General features: G+C 42.4%; 1 protein-coding gene across 9 annotated transcripts in view; it reads right to left on the minus strand.

Annotated features, from left to right (window-relative positions):
- MTHFD1L (methylenetetrahydrofolate dehydrogenase (NADP+ dependent) 1 like) overlaps positions 1-19,042 on the minus strand; it is a 283,519-nt gene that overhangs the window by 90,558 nt on the left and 173,919 nt on the right. The gene's annotated exons all lie outside the window — the stretch shown is intronic.

Here is a 19,042-nt window from a genome sequence, read left to right on the forward strand (position 1 = left end):
TAATGCTGAAGCCCAACAAAGATAAGCCCCTCTGGCTGAAGGGGACAGTGGGTGTGGAAGGAATGAATTAATGAATAACCCCCAAGACACATTTCGGTAAAATCTTCAACTCTTGGAGCACAGTTTGAAAACTCCTGTTCTCCAGATAGCTGGCCTACTTTACTAGCAGTAACTGTTGTTTATTGAGAACTTACTATGTGCTAGGCACTGTGTAAGTGCTTTTTTTTTTCATCGTCCCCCAAACTCAATGAAGTAGGTACTTTTATCGTTTCCATGTTACAAGGAAGGAAATGGAGGTTTAGAGGCGTTAAGTCATTTGCCCAAGGCCACACAGGTAATAAACAGCAAAATGGAAAATTGGACTCCACGTTTGTAATCTCAAATTACTCATATAACCACCACCACCACTGCTGCCTCCACCACCGTTGGGGCACTCTATCCTCAGAATTTTACATAGATAATAACTTAAGTTCCCCATCACCCTTAGAGGTAGGCACTAATTTTAGCCTCACTTTACTGATGAGGACAGAGGACATTTAGGCACAAAGGCATGGGCTCAAGGATACACAGCTAGTCAGTGGTGGAGACAGAATTAAAACCAGGCCCGTGCTTCTCACTGCTTTGCTGCACTGTGTCTAGATCGGTTCTGCAAAAAGCGCTCTTTGTCCACCTGCACCAGAGACCCCCGGTGAGCTGGGGAAGCTGGCTGGTTTCCTCTGGCGATGCTCACACACTACACACGGGTCTAGGACCCGGAGTGTGAGGACTGTGGACGAGCTGCTCCTTATCAGTTTTAGTATTCCCACTTCTTCTTACCAGGCTGAAAGTTCTCAACACCGAAGGAAGCCAGATTAAGGCCTCTGTCATAGATCTCCGTCCTCTCACTCTCAAGGTCCTTTTTTGTAGGGACAGGATTTCTCTGACACCCACTCTTCCCCCCTGTGATGCTGACAGACTCTCGCTACTCAAACTGGGGTCTGTGGACCAGGAGCGTCGGTATCACCCAGGAGCTTGTGGGAAGTTCAGGACCTCAGGGCCCACCTGCGGCCCACTGAATCAGAATCTGCAATTTCAGCACATCCCCAGGAGATCTGCGTGCACGCTTCCATCTGAGAAGCCCTGGCTTAGTCAATACGGCCTAGGATGCTTCCCCCCACTCCCTCTAGCCCTGGGAAAGGGAGCTCCTGGGGAAGGGGGTGAGGTGCTGAGGAGGAAGGGGAGAGGAAAGCCCTTTCACCCCTGACCAAGCGCTGCTACTTCTTCCTGGCCCAAGCTCCAGGTCGAGGAGGAAACCTGTGCACCTGCAGCCTCATAACCACCTGGACGATGAGAGTGTGAGTGAGGTGGGTCCACGTGGCCAGACACATAGAACACTGTGCTATACGGTGGCCAGCTCCTGTCTTGCTAATGGCACAGGACTGCACTTTAGTGTATTATGGGCTAAAAAGGCTTCTGAGGCCTGCCTGGAATACAGGCGCCACTGATAGCATGTCTTCAGGAAAATGTGCTCTGCGTTTCAAGCAATGAACTACAAATAAAGTTCTGGCACACAACCTGCTTGTAGGTGGGGATTTCCCGTACTTTAAAACTTTAGGTATGTGGATGGCTACTTATCCTCCTGAGGTTTCTGTTCCTAGCAGGGGGGGGGTAACATTTTTCTCTGGTTACTACAGTCGCTGCTCCTAGGAGACCCCAGAAAGAAACCCACACTTAATGTTTTAGCACTGAAACATCAAACACAAAGGACATTGGTGGGAACTGTTCATATTTTTTCCAGTTTCCTGGGCTACAAACTCATACCAGTTACTCTACAGTAATTTTCCTACCTAACTGCATTCTGACGTGAGCATTTTAAGACGCCTTTATAATCTGTGCGGGGATATGGATTTGGAAAAAGGAACCAGCGTTTTATAGTTTAAGAAGCGAGTGACCGCATTCAGCCACCGTGAAGCTGCTCCGTCTCTAATGTAAAATAATTCTCTGGGTCGAAGGTATCTGGGTGAAGATGCTACCCAGACTTGACTGCTGCCGCTCCTGAGGCTGCAACACTGTCCACTCCAGGGCAGGATTCAGTACGAGGCAGATCATATCTAAATCCACACAAGGTGAGAAAACCCAGGAAGAACCCCGCAGGCAGTGCATTTGGGTTCATCTGAGCAAAGTTATAATGGAAGCTCCTATTGTGGATAACACAGTTGCACTGCCTGCTTGTTTACAAGCTTTTTTAACAGACATGAAAACTCAGCTTTCCACCATTCACTTTTAGCTGGTGCAAGACCAAGACCGACAAAGGCAGTGTGATTCGCACGCTTCCTGGAGCTGAACCACTGGCTGCAATGACTCAGCACGTGCATCTTTGGGTCATTCTGATACTGTCACGAAACCGGGAGCTTTTCAAAGTAGCCAAAATATTAAATGCCAGGAAGTATGAAATGTCTTTCCTCTATTTTCAACTTACTTCTCTCAAATGGGAGAAAAATGAGATCAATCAGAAGACTCCCATGTTCCTTTCCAATGATGCAATCGTCACTTTCAAGAATCAAGATTCCCTACTTATTCGGGATGATGAGCAACAACAGACCAGGAAGCATGTGGAGTGTGCAGAGCTGGGGGACTCCCAGCCCTGGAGACAAAGCCACCTCCAGAACATCTATGTTTAACATAAAAGTCCTGCTGAGCAGACACAGTATGGAATTATGTTAACCAAGACCTTACACATTCGCATCAGATTCTCTCCCAATAAAAAACACTCTGCTTCCAAAGGATTGGAGCCCCCAGACAAGAGTCAGCAGGGCACTACAGGAAAGAAGAATTCGGACAGCCCTTGGGAGTTGACCTCTGGACCCAGGCCTGGGGTCAGTGGTGATCTATGTTGACTTATTTGTGTGCCCTTGAAGAAGGCCTCCTGCTTAAAATAATGAGGGGCCACTAAATTGTACTTACTTGTCATGCTGCATTAATGGATTCTTTTACAAAGGCTGAAAAGCATGGGCTTTTGCCCTCCATGCCCCTAATTTTAACTACAATGAATCTTCCAAATCTTTGATTTCCGGTTAAGCTTATTTTGGAGAAACGACGAGTTATAGGAATAGCCTTTATAAACATTCATTAACACCAGCAAAGAGAAAGTATTCATACACCTAAAAGTTGTCATTCAGAAGTAAGAGTAAAACACTCTTAGAATGAGTAGAAAAATTACCTAAAAATCTGTTTCATAAAGTGATAGTATCATACTTACCACTTAACCAAAATATCGTTGTAGTTAATTTTGTTGTGTTTGTGAAATAATTTCTTTTCTGACTTCTCCTTAAATCTACTGCTTTTTCCTACTGGATAAATCATTCAGATTTGTTGTAATTCAGAAAAGAAATAAGCATTTGAACTCATTATTCCTTCAGTTCATGATCTGAAAGGGAATCCCTTCTATACATTTCTTTCCTCCACCAATATGGCCAAACACCCATCATCTTGTTCCAAAAATTTAAGAACAATCAAAAAGGGACTTCCCTGGTGGTCCAGGGGTAAAGAATCCCCCTTCCTATGCAGGGGATGCGGGTTCGATCCCTGGTCAGGGAACTAAGATCCCATATGCCGCGGGGCAACTAAGCCCATGTGCCACAACTACAGAGCCCACGAGCCCTGGAGCCTGCGTGCCGCAGCTAGAGAGAGAAAACCCACACACCACAACTAGAGAGAAGCCTGAGTGCTGCAAGGAAGAGCCCACGCACCGCAACGAAACATCCTGCATGCCTCAACGAAGATCCTGCATGCCACAACTAAGACCCAACACAGCCAAAAAAAAAAAAGAACCACCAAAGAGACTACAATGGTTAACTACACGATGATGTAATTTAAATAAAAAGATTCTTTTTGATGAAATAATAACTCAAACATTTAAACTACTGAGCAAAAGTATTTTCTGAATTATAAGTACATTGCCTGGCAATATTAGGCCTGCATTAAATATCTTTTTAAACAGATGAGTAAAATGGAGGATGATTAGAGAATGAGGAAACAAACAGAAAACTTCTCGAGGACTGGGTTTTTTGTTTCTTCCCTTCTCCCTCTTCTTTGGACATGAGGGACAGAACTGTTTACATCTAATGGTCATTTAGATAATTAAACTAAGACGGTGCAAGAGGAAAAATGGCCGGTATAAACATCAAGTGAAAGGAAAGAAGAGAAGTATTAAAAATCATGATAATGAGGGGGTTTCCCTGGTGGCGCAGTGGTTGAGAATCTTCCTGCTAATGCAGGGGACACGGGTTCGATCCCTGGTCTGGGAAGATCCCACATGCCGCGGAGCAACTAGGTCCGTGAGCCACAACTACAGAGCCTGCGCGTCTGGAGCCTGTGCTCCGCAACAAGAGAGGCCGCGATGGTGAGAGGCCCGCGCACCGCGATGAAGAGTGGCCCCCGCTTGCCGCAACTGGAGAAAGCCCGCGCACAGAAACGAAGACCCAACACAGCCATAAATAAATATAAAAATAAATTAAAAAAAAATCATGATAATGAAAACAGTGCTGCTACCACTGGGATGGCACTTGCCTGACTTAGCGGCGATGGAGGCTCTGGGATTTCTTTCTGGGTTAGGTAACATTCACCTGCACGGCCCGTGACTGCCAGGGATGCTCTGGGTGCTTGGGGCGTGTCCTATCAGAGTGCCTGTTCCTGTGCGAAAGGACAGTGAGGCTTCATTCAACCCACAATCCTTTGCTGAGCACTCACTATGGGGATACCAAGGTGACCAGGACCTGGTCCCTGCTTCCAGAGGGACAGACCATTAAGTAGATCATTTGGGTCGAGTCACTTTTTACTTTTTAGTTAAAAAAAAAAATCTTTTTCATTCTTTGCTTTTCATATAAAAAGAATGAACATAATAAATTCTTAACGTCTGATTTTCGAAGATGGAAGTCAAGTTCAATCACTATAAAGATGACTCTATCGTGCTCACATTTTGGGCCAGTATTACAGAGCTCCGACTATTCCAATTTATTTCAATGGCGTTGAATAAAAGACTGAGCAAGTACAGTTATTTCTCTCTTCTTTTGTAAAGGAAACTATAAGTCTTAGTGGTAAGAAGGCTGTTCCAAACTAACTTTTCCATTAGTTAGAAAAAACTTACTTTCAACAAAAAACACTTTCAAAAAGAAAATACTTTCAACTGAGAAGTAATAAATAATAGAAGTAAAAAGCCAAGTCTTGTTCTCCTAATACTGTTTCCTGGAGGTGACCCCTGTAAACAATGTCTTGTGCAAACTCCCAAGAAATTTTCTATTCTTATATAAGCCATGTGACTATATAACATGTATTTATGTAGTTACGTACAGAAATTGGAAAATTCCACATGTACAATTCTGAAATCTGATTCTCAGGGAGAGTAAAACTTAAAAGAGGCACCTGGGGTAATTTCTAAACAAAGGAATGTGGCTGGAGTGGGGAGACCCAAGAAGAGTTGTTGCCAACACATTCTACAGTTGACCCTTGAACCACGTGGGGTTAGGGGCACTGATACCCAGCAGGGTTGAAAATCCAAGGATAATTTATAGTTGGCCCTTGGTAGCCGAGGTTCCTCCCTATCCACAGATTCAACCAGTGCAGACCGTGGATTGTTGAGACTGAAATACTACTGTCATATTTAGATTGAAAAAAATCTGTATAGAAGTGGACCCGCCCTGTTCCAACCCCTGTTCTTCAAGGATCAACTGTAAAGTCAATGCGCCCTGCCTTTTGGAAGATGAGAGATTAGGGAGAGTTCTTTAGAAGAAAAGAAAAATAAATGCGAGCAGGGCGTCTGACCTAATGGATGTTGACAAAGGAAACGAAGAAGTTCGGCACCTTTCATGCATCTCAAATGTTACAAAGGACTAAGAGCTTTCAGTTCAAAGACCACTCTGCATTTGAGTGCATCTTTTTCCCCACCATATAATTTATTTTTCTTTTTTTGTTCTGATTTTAAGGACAGTATCGTTAGTCAGCTTTCAACTATGCTTGCCAGGAAAGCCCCATGCTGGCTTGCTCAGTAAGACACTGTCCTTCCTGTTTCCGTGCCTGGAAGACCAGAGGTGGCATAATGCAGCCCCAGGGCTTCTCTCTATTGTCCTCTTGGTGTTGGCTTCATCCCCAGGCTTTCTGCTCTGCGTGGGCAGCTCCAGGCCACATCGTAGCCACACCCTGTGATATCCAGTGCGAGAAAGAATGTCCCCTTCAGTGACTCATTTTTTTCCCCCTGATTCCTTTCTTTTATTTACCAATTTTCAAAACAATAGTTTGGTGCCCAATGGTAATACTTCTGGGACTCTGCCAAGTGCTTTCCATGCTCTGTATCTCATTTAATTCCAACAATTCCACAAGGTGCATGTTATTACAGTTTCATTATCCCCAATTTGCAGATTAGGAAAATAAGACGAGGAAAAGCATAATAACACAAATCACATGGCTAACAGCTGGTTGAGCTGGAATTCAAAAGCAGACAGTGTGACCTCAAAGTCCTAGCTCTAACCACTGATCCCTACTGTCTCCCTTACATCATGGCATTTAGTGTCGCTGCCCCTCGGTGGCAACATGTGTGCTTCAACTGCACAAAGAAATGTTATGAGCTGCCTTTGCAATGGGAATACACGTCCTATCAAACTACTGAGATTTCAGCTACAATATCTGTGTAAATAAATTTACATGAATTTGTAAAGCAGATTCATTTACTTTACAATTTTAGTCTTGATTCCTTTTAAACTTTTAATATTTATGCAAGAAAATGTTACACAGCTTACACCCGGGGTGGTATCTTTCCAAATTACATCTTAGTCACAGTAGTCAGCAGTGAGTAAATAATACCTTGTGACTGTTAAACATTGCTACTGCTGACCAACCAATTTGGTTCCTCTGTCACTTACTTTGTTCTTATTCATTCATCATATGCTTTGTTCTTATCCATTGCCAAAATGATAGATAAAGGTCATATCTACACAGGTATTACACTGTTCACATCTCACTCTTCCATATCCATTGGGGAGCTGGGGAGATTCTTCCCCATCTCTCCTCATTTCACCATAAGGACCACAGCTGAGGCTGCCAACAGCCGTGTGGGACAGGTGAGGCGGCAGAGGTCTGCGCAGCCCCACTGAGAGGTGTGGACGTGGCCTCAAGACAGTCGTGTGGCTTTCCCTGGACCAATTAGGAATGGGAACGTCGAGTACAAAGGCTGGAAGAGGTAACCAAAGTCTGACGGGCAGCAGTAACCCAGGTGACTCTGAGGGGTGAGGGGAAGGGCCCCATTCCTGTACTGCCTGTGTACCTGGGTAAGTTACATCATTGAGTCTTGGTTCTTTACCTGGAAATACACTATGAATATAAACAGATCTATGTTATAGGCTCTGTTTCAAAATTAAAATGAGATAAAGTAAGAAAGGACCCTAGTTTAGTGTGTAATACACAATGGATACAATTGCTATTCTATTATAGAAGGTACAACTATAATTGTCTAGATGAAGCACAGTGCTGTTACTTATGATAGAAACAGAAAAAGGAGACTTGAAAACAAATCTGAACTGTGAATAATTATATGTTTCTTTTATAAGAAAAAAGACGTTCATTAGTTTTGAGATTTCCCCCTATCGTTTCCTGCTCTATAAACAATTTAAAAGAGCCCCTTTCTGTTGTTCCTACTAATGACAATCAAATCTGACGCTACACCCAATAACCAAGACCTAAATATCGAGTAATCGGGGGCCTCTGACTGATGACCAATGTTATTTTAAGAGAGAAACCTTCAGAAGTGTGATGAGGAGCTAAAAACAAGTATGATTTTAAACTGAGTTCAGTCTTTAGGAGGAGAGGATTACTCTTTCTGCGTAGGCCGAAGAAGATGCTGTGAAGAGAAGAAGCACAAATTCAGTTCTTTACACACTGCTCCTCTCGGCTGCAACTTTTGCAGTGTCTCCTCTCCGGCCTTTCGATGGACAGGTGGCAGGCCAGGAGAACCCCCCCCCAGCTTTGGCAAAACAAACCAATTTTATAACGTTTCATTGTTTGGAAACTCAATATTAAGTAATCAAATGCTGGTTTCTGAGAAGCTCATCTTCTGAAAATGAACTGTGATACTCTGGGCATGTGTTTTATCCCAAGGTCCTATTAGCAATTAAGTCATCATTCTGTAACTCCTGGAAGGAGAGAGAAGATGAAGGGGAAGGGAAGAGAAGGAGGAGGGCGGGGCGGGGGGGGGGGCGGTGTCGCGAAAACCGCCTTGACTTAGCTGAGCTGGTCCTTTTCTTCACCGAGCTTGTTATCGAAGACACAGCTGCCCATGTAATTTAGCATTTCCCTTTTCTTCCCCCCGCCCCTCCTCCAACCCCGGCAAAGCTCCTCCCCAGAGATAATAAGCTGCTGCAGCAGGAAAACATAACAAGACAGAGGGAAATTGTATCCATTATTTTAATGTCCCCTTTATGGCTCTCTTGGGACAGAGGCAAAGGAGTGGTCTGGGGGAGCCTGGGAGGAGGGGGAGGGAAGGAGTTATCTCATCTCATGTTTACTAACCGGACACTTGGCTGGCCAAGGCTTGACCAGGAAACTGAATTAGGAAAGAATTCATGGCCACCCTGCCACCTAATTTAACTATTTTAAATACTAGAGGCCTATATTGTTCTGCCATCTCTTTCTCTTTTTTTTTTTCTTTTTTTCTTTTAGGTGGTTCAGACCAGATCCCAGCTGAATGCTCAGGACCTCAGATTGGGTCTATAAGTGATTTACAGGATGTTATGGACTGAACTGTGTCCCCCCCACCCCCCAACCAAATCTATATGTTCAAGCCCCAACCTCCAACATGAGGTCATAAGGGTGGGACCTTTATCCAGTAGGGCTGGTGTCCCTCTAAGAGGAAAAGCCCAGAGATGCATGGGCACAGAAGAAAGGCCTCAGGAGAAACCAACCCTGCTGACACCTGGGTCTTGGTCTTCTGGTCTCCAGAACTTTGAGAAAATAAACCTGCTGTTTGAGCAATCCAGTCCACGGTACATTACTATGGCAGGCCTAGCAAATGCACATGTACTTATGTGGGTATTTCCTTCTCTCTACATACTTCCATGAATATCCACAAAACATGTTTTCCCCGCTTTACCTTTCTCCAATTCCTGGATGGAAAGAGTCCTAACTGGGCTACTTGCAAAGGCTTCTCTAAACACAACACTTTTTCTCATTGCAAGGGCAGCCGATAATTAAAGGATTTGGCGGGTGCAGATCCTGCTTGGGAGGTGAGCCCCCCCGCCGTCCCTCCCGCCTTTTCCCCTTCTTCACCCGGCTTCCCCAACACGGCAGGGTTGCTGCAGCTGCCAGACCTGCTTCCTCTGGATTAACGCCGTGGAAGAAAAAGAAAACTGCGGACCAAGTATCTTTAAGTCCCTCACAAATCATGTACCTTGCTCGCTTTCTGTTTCTCACAAACACACAGCATGTGTTAAAAGTAAGGAGAAACATCAAGAGAGCAACATGATGGATTTCTATTTTGTAAATCTAATTTTTATCAAAGCAAATCATGTACGTGGCTTAAAAGGTCACATTGGCCCTCAAGGCATACTATAAAAAATGACAGTTCCCTGTCCACTGCTGCCCCACCCCAGCTGTATTCCAGCTCCTCAGAGGCAACCACTAGCAATTCTCAGCTCTTTCTTTTTTTTGGGAGAAGAATGGATTTATTACTTGCAGCAAGTAAAGAGAACACCGCGGATCTTTCCCAAAGCAATGTCTCCCCAACAGCAAAACCGGGGAAGTCTTAAGGTAAGCGTACATGCATATTCATGAAGGGGCTTGGGACATCGACTGACTCCAAACTTGATTGACATCACAAGAATCAGAGAAGGTCAACATCATCATTCCTTAGGTTCCAGTTGATCTGGTGGTTGAGCGCTTCCGGCTAACCTTTACTTATGAAGCAGAACTGGGAGTCTTCAGTCCCTGGTTTCAAGACTTAATGAAGCTCAGGTTCTTGATGTCTCATCGCAGAAAGAATTCAGTGAGAGACAAAGTGATAGGTAAGAAGTGGATTTATTTAGAGAGACACACACTCCACAGACAGAGTGTGGGCCATCCCAGAAGGCGAGAAAGGCCTCTCAGCTCTTTCTTTTTATCATCTCTGCTCTTTCTTGATTTGCAACTTCAGATGCTACCTATTGGCTTTCTAACACAGAAGATGAGGATTTAGCTCTTTGACATCCTACTACCCATGCTCCCCCACCTCCACTTTCCATCTCTCAAATAAAGAGCTATCATTACTTTTGGTCCGATCAGGATTTATTAGGACAATGTAAATATTATTCACAGGAGGGCCATCATACATATTCTGATTACATTCTCATTCTTGTACAACTCCTGTTTCTCCTAGAGTTAATAACTGTCTTGTATCTTCATTAGTTTACCTTTCTATAGGCCTATCATTCATGCACTAATGCACTCTGACAGTCTTGGTCATCCCTTCATATGCCCACACATGAGATTAGTCATCCCTGTGGCCATCCTGCGGGCGCCCTTCTTCCTGTAGGCCTACTAAACAGCTGATGGTGGCATCTCCCTTTGCCATGATCCTGGGGACTCCTTTCTATTGTCTCTGTTTCCATGTGCTGTACCGTATTGCGGTTCATATACACTAGGGTGACTCCCAGTAACTCCCCCTCCTTGAGTGCAGGTGAGACCTGTGACTTACTTCTAACCAGGAGAATATGGCAAAAGTGATGGGGTCCTTCTGTCTTAGCAGATTCAACTTTCCCCCATGCTGGCTTTTGATAAACTACCATGCCATGAGAGGGTCTAAGAAGGCCAGGTGGTAAAAATCACATGTAGCCTCTGAGACTTAAGTGTAGCCTCCAGCTGACAGCCAGCAAAAGGCTGGGCCTTCAGTCCTACAACTGCAAGGGACTGAAATCTGCCAACGACCTTGTGAGCTTGGAAGAGGACCCCTAGCCTCACATGAGACCGCAGCCCTAGCTGATGGCAGTACTGCAGCCTGAAGCAGGCAACTTAGCTAAGCTGGGTTTGGTGTTATTTTAAAGCTGCTAAATTTGTTGGTAATTTGTTATGCAGCATAGAAAGTTAAAAAAAAATTAATGGACTTAACTTTCTCTTTTAAATTTTTTTTCTCTTGTTTTTCTACTTTCAGCAACTGAATTTTAAAAACAGAGTGAATTATTTAGCAGCGTGGCATACGATAAGCTGCATGTGTTCAAGTGTAAAGTTTCTTCTATGCTATTACAAAACAAGCTGCTGTGAACATTCACGTACAGACATATATTTCATTTCTCTTGAGTAAACACTTAGGAATGGAATGGCTTAGTCATACGGTAGGTGCATGTTTAGCCTTTAATTGTTTTCACATCCTCACTAACATCTGGTATGGTCAGTCTTTTTAATTTTAGGTATTCTAATAGCTATACAGTGGTATCCCATTATGGTTTTAACTTACATTTCCCTAATGACTAATGATGATAAGCACATTTTCATGTATTTATTACCCATATACAAGTCCTCATCAGATAGATGATCTGCAAATGTTTTCTCCTTTTCTGTGGCTTATTTAGTTTCCAAATATTTGGGGTTTTTCCAAATGTCTTTCAGTGTTGATCTCTAATTTAATTCCACTCTGGTTAAAGAAGATATTTTGTATGACTTGAATCCTTCAACATTTACTGAAAATTAATTTGTGGCCCAGAATATGGTCTATTTGGTAAATATTCTGTTTGCATTTGAAAAGGATGTGTATTCTGCTATTGTTAGGTAGAGTGTTCTTTTAATCCAGTTAGGTCAAGTTGGATTATAGTGCTGTTCAAGTCTTCTAATATCCTTATTAACTTTCTGTTTATTTGTTCTGAGAAGGGTTTTAAAATCTCTTACTGTATTTCTGGCTTTGTCTCTTTTTCCTTGTAGTTTTCCTTCGTCTACGTTGAAGGTTTGTTATTAGATGCATAAACACTTAGGATTGTTATGTCCTGTAGATGAAATGGCCCCTTTACAAATATGAAACAACCCTCTTTATCTTTGTTAATATTATTTGCTCTAGTTCTATTCTGACACCAATCCAGCTTTCTTTTGATCGCTATTAGCATTTTCCCAGCCTGTTTCCTTTAACTTACTAATGTCTTTATATTTAAAGTGGGTTTCTTGTTGGCAGCATATAGCTGCATCTTGCATTTTTAGCCAATCTGACAATCTCTGTCTTTTAATTTGGATATTTAGACCATTTACATGTAATGTGATTACTGATATGGCTGGGTTTAAATCTACTGTCTTGCTATTCTTTTTCTCTCTGTCCTATCTATTCTTTGTTCTTTTTCTCCTTTTTCAGCTTTCTTTGGATAGACCATTTTTAATGATTTCATTTTATTTCTTTGTTGTTTTATTAACTATAACTCTTGGTGTTATTTTACTGGTTTCCTTAGTGTTTATGATAAACATTTTTTAAAAAAAATGTATTTATTTTTGGCTGCGTTGGGTCTTCGTTGCTGTGTGCGGGCTTCTACTTGCAGTGGCTTCTCTGGTTGCAGAGCGTGGGCTCTAGGTGCGTGGGCTTCAGTAGTTGTGGCTCGTGGGCTCTAGAACACAGGCTCGGTAGTTGTGGCACACGGGCTTAGCTGCTCCGTGGCATGTGGGATCTTCCCAGACCAGGGCTCAAACCCATGTCCCCTGCATTGGCAGGCAGATTCTTAACCACGGTGCCACCAGGGAAGGCCTTATGATACACATTTAACTTTTCAGTCTACCTTCAAGTGATATTTTACTCCCCCACATACAGTGTAAGAATCTAAAAAAAAAATATAGGGCCATTTCTCTCCTCCTAGGCTTTGAGCTGTTGCTGTAATTTATTTTGTTTCCATGTATTGTAGAAACCCTGCATTACATTTCTATTATTTTTGCTTTATAGAGTCACTTAACTTTCATAGAGACTTCAAAAATCTTTGTGTTTGGGCTTCCCTGGTGGCGCAGTGGTTGAGAATCTGCCTGCCAATGCAGGGGACACGGGTTCGAGCCCTGGTCTGGGAAGATCCCACATGCCGCGGAGCAAATGGGCCCGTGAGCCACAGTTACTGAGCCTGCACGTCTGGAGCCTGTGCTCCGCAACAAGAGAGGCCGCTACAGTGAGAGGCCCGTGCACCGTGATGAAGAGTGGCCCCCGCTTGCCGCAACTAGAGAAAGCCCTCGCACAGAAACGAAGACCCAACACAGCCATAAATGAATGAATAAATAAATAAATGAATAAATAAAAATTAAAAAAAAAATCTTTGTGTTTACCCACGTAGTTACTATTTCATGGTCCTCTTCATTCCTTTGAGTAGATCCAGGTTTCTGCCTGGTATAATTTTCATTCTGCAGAAGGACTTCTTTTATCATTTCTTATACTTCAGGTTGGCTAATGATAAATTCTTTCAGCTTTTACTTGTCTGAAAAATTATTTTTTTCAGCTTAGTTTTTGAAAGACATTTTAAATGGGTAGAGAATTCTAGGTGGAGAATTTTCTTTCAGTACTTTAAAGATGTTGCCCCACTGTCTTCCAGTTTGCATTGTTTCTGACAAGAAATCAGCTGTCAATTTATCTTTGTTCCTCTGTATATAAAGTCTTTTGTCCTTTAACATTTTCTCTTTGTCACTGGTTTTAAGCAATTTGATTAAGACGTGACTAGCTCTAATTTTCTTCACATTTCTTGTACTTGGGATTCCCTGAAGCTTCTTGAATCTGTGGGTTTGTAGTTTCCATAAAATTAGAAAAAAATTTAGCCTTTATATCTTAAAATATTTTCAGTTCTCTCCTTTCTCTCCTATGGGACTCTAGCTCACTGATTGCTCTTTTCATTTTTTTTCAGCCTTTTCCTGCTTCATTTTGGATAGTCTCTATCATCATGTCTTCAAGTTAACTAATCTTTTCTTCTTTCCTCTAGTTTCATGAACATAAAAAAAAAATGTCATAACTGTTTTAATGTCCCTGTCTCCTAATTCTATTATCTGTGTCATTTAAGCATTAATTTTGGTTGATTTTTTTCATTATAGGTTGTATTTTCCTGCTTGTTTACATGCCTGCTAATTTTGAATTGGATGTCAGACATCTTATCTTTTTTCATACTGTATTTTTTGTATTTATAAATATTTTATACTCTGTCCTGGGATACAGTTTAGTTACTTGGAAACAACTTGATTTTGGGGGGTTTTTCTTTTAAAGCTTTGTTGGGTGGGACCAGAACTGTGTTTAGTCTAGGATTACTTTTTCCCCTACTACTGAGGCAAGACCTTCTTGGCCCTGTGTGGGAGCTATGCACTGTTCCCTTTGATGGAGGTTTTAAAGATTACACCACTCAGTGTACCTAATTAAAGAGCAAGGTTATTGGAAACATATTATTACATATAATGACAGAATTTGATTTTAAAATAAGTAGTCCAAGAATAAAATTATACTAATAGAAAAAAAATAGAGAAAATTGTAGAAATGACTAGGAATAAGGTAATACACATTTTGTTTATGTTTATAAACTGAAAAACAGGAATAAAAAAGAGAATACTTGCTGCTCAGCTATCTGCTTTTCTCAATCAAAACAAAGTCAGTTTTCTCTGAACTTTTCTTCTTTTGGCAAGTCAGATCCTTCCTTCATTGCTTTGCTACTGACACAAGCGGCAAGAACCATTTGAAGTTCAGTAGGCCTCCCTCTGCTGCCCTCTCAGTGACCTTGGTGAATGAAAGCTTCCCATGATGGCACGTTTTCAAATAAATATGTGGCCCAGGCATCTGATGAGTGTCTGAGTAATTCTCTAGCGTGTTGAAGGAGAGTGATACCATCAGTCCATCAGCTATTTTCCCACAGACACCCAGCCAATAAAGCCTGAATTTTTCATGTACTTGCACATAAATAACACAAAGCATCAATGTGGATGCACTTTACACCCGAAAACAGTTCCGTCAGTACCACACGTCTGCCAGCTTTGTGTGGTGTCCCTTTCTGACTACAATCTCACCTTCCAATTTCTACTTCCTCCACCTTCTATCCCCACCTCCACAACCATTCTACCTATCATGATGTAATTTTCTATGAAAATTTAATTTCAAGCACTTACGTCTACTAGACGTGGCAAGTGTACAAATAATATTTATATTTCATATGTTGTTATATTTCAGAGTTGAGGCAAAGTGACCTAAAGCAGGGCTTTGAATTCCTTCTATAAACTGGGGCTGGCTGGGTGCTCCCAGACCAGCTGTTTCCCCTCCCTGCAGCCCATGGGGATTTCCATGGGGGAAAGGAATAGGGCTGGCTATCTGCCTCAGGGAACAGCATCTCAGCCCTTTTCATTTCATTCACACCAGTACTTAGGGACATTGGGAAACCCAAAACAGTTCCCAATGGGAAAGAGGTTAGGCGGTCCTGAGACAGTTCTGTGTGCCTTATTACTCAAACAGGAAATTTCATGGACCTCTCCTTTCTTCTAAATCACAGGTTGGAAAACTATAGCCCATACACCATACATCAGGCCAGCTGTCTAGTTTTATAAATAAAGTTTTATTGGAACACACTCATTTGTATATTGTCTGTGATTGCTTTTGTGCTGTAACAGCAGAGTTGAGTAGTGAGGACAGAGGCTGTTTGGGCTGCAACACCTAAAATATTTACTCTCTGGCCCTTTACAGAAAATGTTTGTTGATCTCTGTTTTAAAAGACAATGTCACAGACAAAAGGATTTAATGAAAACCAAGAGAGATGAAGAATTTGATTGTGGATATTCTTTAACTTTCCCTAAAGACACCAAAAACATTTTATAACTAGTAAAGTAGAGGTGTCAACTGAAAAGACAGAGGCGGGTGATGGTGTTTGAATCTAGATTACTGGTTCAACAGAACACATTTTCCAAAAGCGAAAGGTCAAGGGCACTAACCTGGCATATTCTCAATGTTTTGGGAGACTGCTGGGGGAAAGTCATTCTCAGTTTAAAAGATGCTTAGTGGTAGGATGTTATAGTATTTTTTACTTAGAATCTACTTCAAAGATTGTAATTCATGGAGTTCTCATTTGCAGAATAAAATTCATAACACCTAATTTGTAGATTCTAGATAAACGTGTTACTTGAAGTCTAATTTTCTTTTCTTTTTCTTTTTTGGCTGTGCCATGTGGCTTGCGGGATCTTAGTTCCTCGACCAGGGACTGACCATGGCAGTCAAATGCTGAGTCCTAACCACTGGAACCCCAGGGAGCTTCCCTGAAGTCTACTTTTCTTTGATTGGGAAAACACCTGAGTTCTTAGAGATGTGACATGCTGCACCAGAGGGCAAAACCTTCTGTTCTACTTGGGTTAGAGGTGGTAAGCCTATCTATCTGTGTGTCATCTGAAGGCTGAAAGGATGAACTCTTACTGACCAACCAGGTCCTCTGTGTATCACTGATATTGAAGAGGTAGTGTTCTACTATGCACTGAAAGAGAAAACACAGGTTCTATGGCATGTTCAATGTATCGATGAGACTTGTTGAGGAATCAATGATCTGAGAACTCTGAAATGGTAGCTGCGGTGATCTAGTACTTGCTGATGTCCTTTTAGACCTGGCCCTGGTAATGTGGATTGATGGGCAAGTGGCACCAAAGGCCCAGATGGGCTCTGAGACAAGAGGGTCACCAGAGGGACCTTAAGAGGGAAAGTGATCCCTGGACAGGCAGTTAAATAGAACCAAGGACACTCGTAGAAAAGAAACACTGAGGCCCACTGGACAAAATAAAGTTGCCATAGCAAAGTGGTTTAGCTAATAATGGGGGGTAAGGGGGGGGGAGGGGCACTTTCCTAAGATGAAAAGTTATAAATCCAGAGGAGAGGATTGCAACAGGAAAACAATACAATGGAAAATTTGGTCAAGGGTGAAGAGTAGTAAAGGGAAAAAACACGGAGTAAGCTAGAATTTATGGTATTTAGCTTCTGTGATGAACAGCCATCATCTAAAAGTCCTCTGGCCTATCAAGTCAGCAAGGGAGTAACTTGCTTATCCTTGGCTATACCTTACCATTCCTGGCTGTAAACCTGGAAGATCAGGGGGTCCCCATTCAAAAAAAAAAAGAGAGAGAGAGAGGATAAGTGCCTAATTAAAACTGGCATGGACTTCCCTGGTGGCACAGTGGTTAAGAATCCGCCTGCCAGTGCAGGGGACACTGGTTTGATCCCTGGTCTGGGAAGATCCCACATGCCGTGGACCAACTAAGCCCGTGCGCCACAAGTACTGAGCCTGCATTCTAGAGCCCGCGAGTCACAACTACTGAAGCCTGTGTGCCTAGAGCCCATGCTCCGCAACAAGAGAAGCCACCGCAAGGAGAAGCCCGTGCACTGCAATGAAGACCCAACACAGCCCCCCGCCTGAAAAAAAAAAAAAGGCATGATTTCATAAATTAGGAGGTTGGGATTAACATATACACACTACTATATAACCAACAAGGGCCTACTGTATAGCACAGAGAACCATACACAATATCTCAATATTTTGTAATAATCTGTATGGGAAAAGAACATATATATATAATCTATATATATATATCTCTCTATATAACTGAATCACTGTGCTGTACACCTGAAACTAACATTGTAAATCAACTATACTTCATTAAAATTTTTTTAAAAAAATTGCATGGTTTCTATATACCTGGGTATGGGCCTTATAACTGCAATCATTTTGGAGTGAAGCCACAACTAAAAAACCCTGAGGTAGAGGTGCCTGGAGTTGGAACATGCAATCATTATTCCCCGTACCCCAGCCCCTCACCACTAGACCAGCCTGCTCCAGCCTCCCAGTCTGAATTCCTCATCTTTCACCAAGACCATCCCAAATTATGATTGATGTGAGGATTGCAATGAAACGATACCATAGTTTTAGCCCTTTCCAAAAACTTAATGAAATCAGGCAAACTGGCACAAGTCCACACGAAAGGAATCAAAGCTGGATCCTGTGATCAGTGCTTCAGAGAAATGGAGCAGAGTTCAAAAGAAATAAGGCTGTGGACAAGTACTGATATTATTCTTAAGGACACTGACGATCCCTCCTGCAGATGCATCATTGCTGACACCACTAAGTGCAGGAGGAAGTGGTAAGGTTCTGGCCTACCTAAGGAAGTTCTTAAATTTTTAGCATTTACATGCTGTCAAGATTCACTGTCTTAGGTTGTGAGCAAAGGATTTTTAACTTAAAAAAGTTATGCAATCCATATCAAGCTTAATTTCTATTTAACTTTTGGAAAAGAAAGAACTGGGCTGAGGGTTCACAATATTGAGTCTCCTGGGATTAGTGGATGGAAACATTAAAAAGTCTGAAAAAGTACTGAAAAGGAATGAAGGTCAGAGAGTGGGCTGGGAAGCATATGGATGTTGTAACTGGACCCTCAGTTCAAGAACCTAACCCGTAGCAGCTACTTGGAGCCACAAGAAAATACCTCAGGATTTGAAAGATCTGGTAGCGTTAATAACCATGTCGAAGAAGAAAAAGTGAAAAACGATACTGGAAAACCCTAAGGTGTCTCCATCTCCATCACTGATAAGATCTTGGCTCAAGTTCCTCTTGATGGGTCACTGGGCAAAATGCACCAGGTCCCCGCAGAATCACAATGTGGTGTTTCGGTGCGGTCGGGGAGGTGAGCCTCTGTTGCTGCAGTAGGAGGAGTAGCAAAAACGATCTTTTGCCATCTTTTGACTTAATCAAAACACAGTTATCAGATCTGAATTCTAGCTGTTATTTTGGTTTGTTTACCCAAAGCCTCCTCTCTTGCCAATGGGGTTAACTGGAATTGTGTTGCGTGTTTATTAGCATTTCTCATCTCTTTTATGTTGCCATCCCTGAAAATAAACTTGTTATTCAAATGCTCCTTTCAAGTCCTCCTGCGTCTCCCTTAGAGCCTCACTGAGTTACAGACATGCAGTCAAGAATAAGCGTCCATGGTTTACATGCACCAGAAGTCCACATGCGATACACGGGACGGGAGAGTTCATTTGGCTGGTGTCCGCACAACATTGGCAGAAAGAAAAGGAATCAGTGGTGATGCCAAGCTGGCAAGCGGC

The sequence above is a fragment of the Balaenoptera ricei genome, chromosome 12 (genome assembly GCF_028023285.1).
Source record: "Balaenoptera ricei isolate mBalRic1 chromosome 12, mBalRic1.hap2, whole genome shotgun sequence".
In the NCBI taxonomy this organism is placed as follows: domain Eukaryota; kingdom Metazoa; phylum Chordata; class Mammalia; order Artiodactyla; family Balaenopteridae; genus Balaenoptera; species Balaenoptera ricei.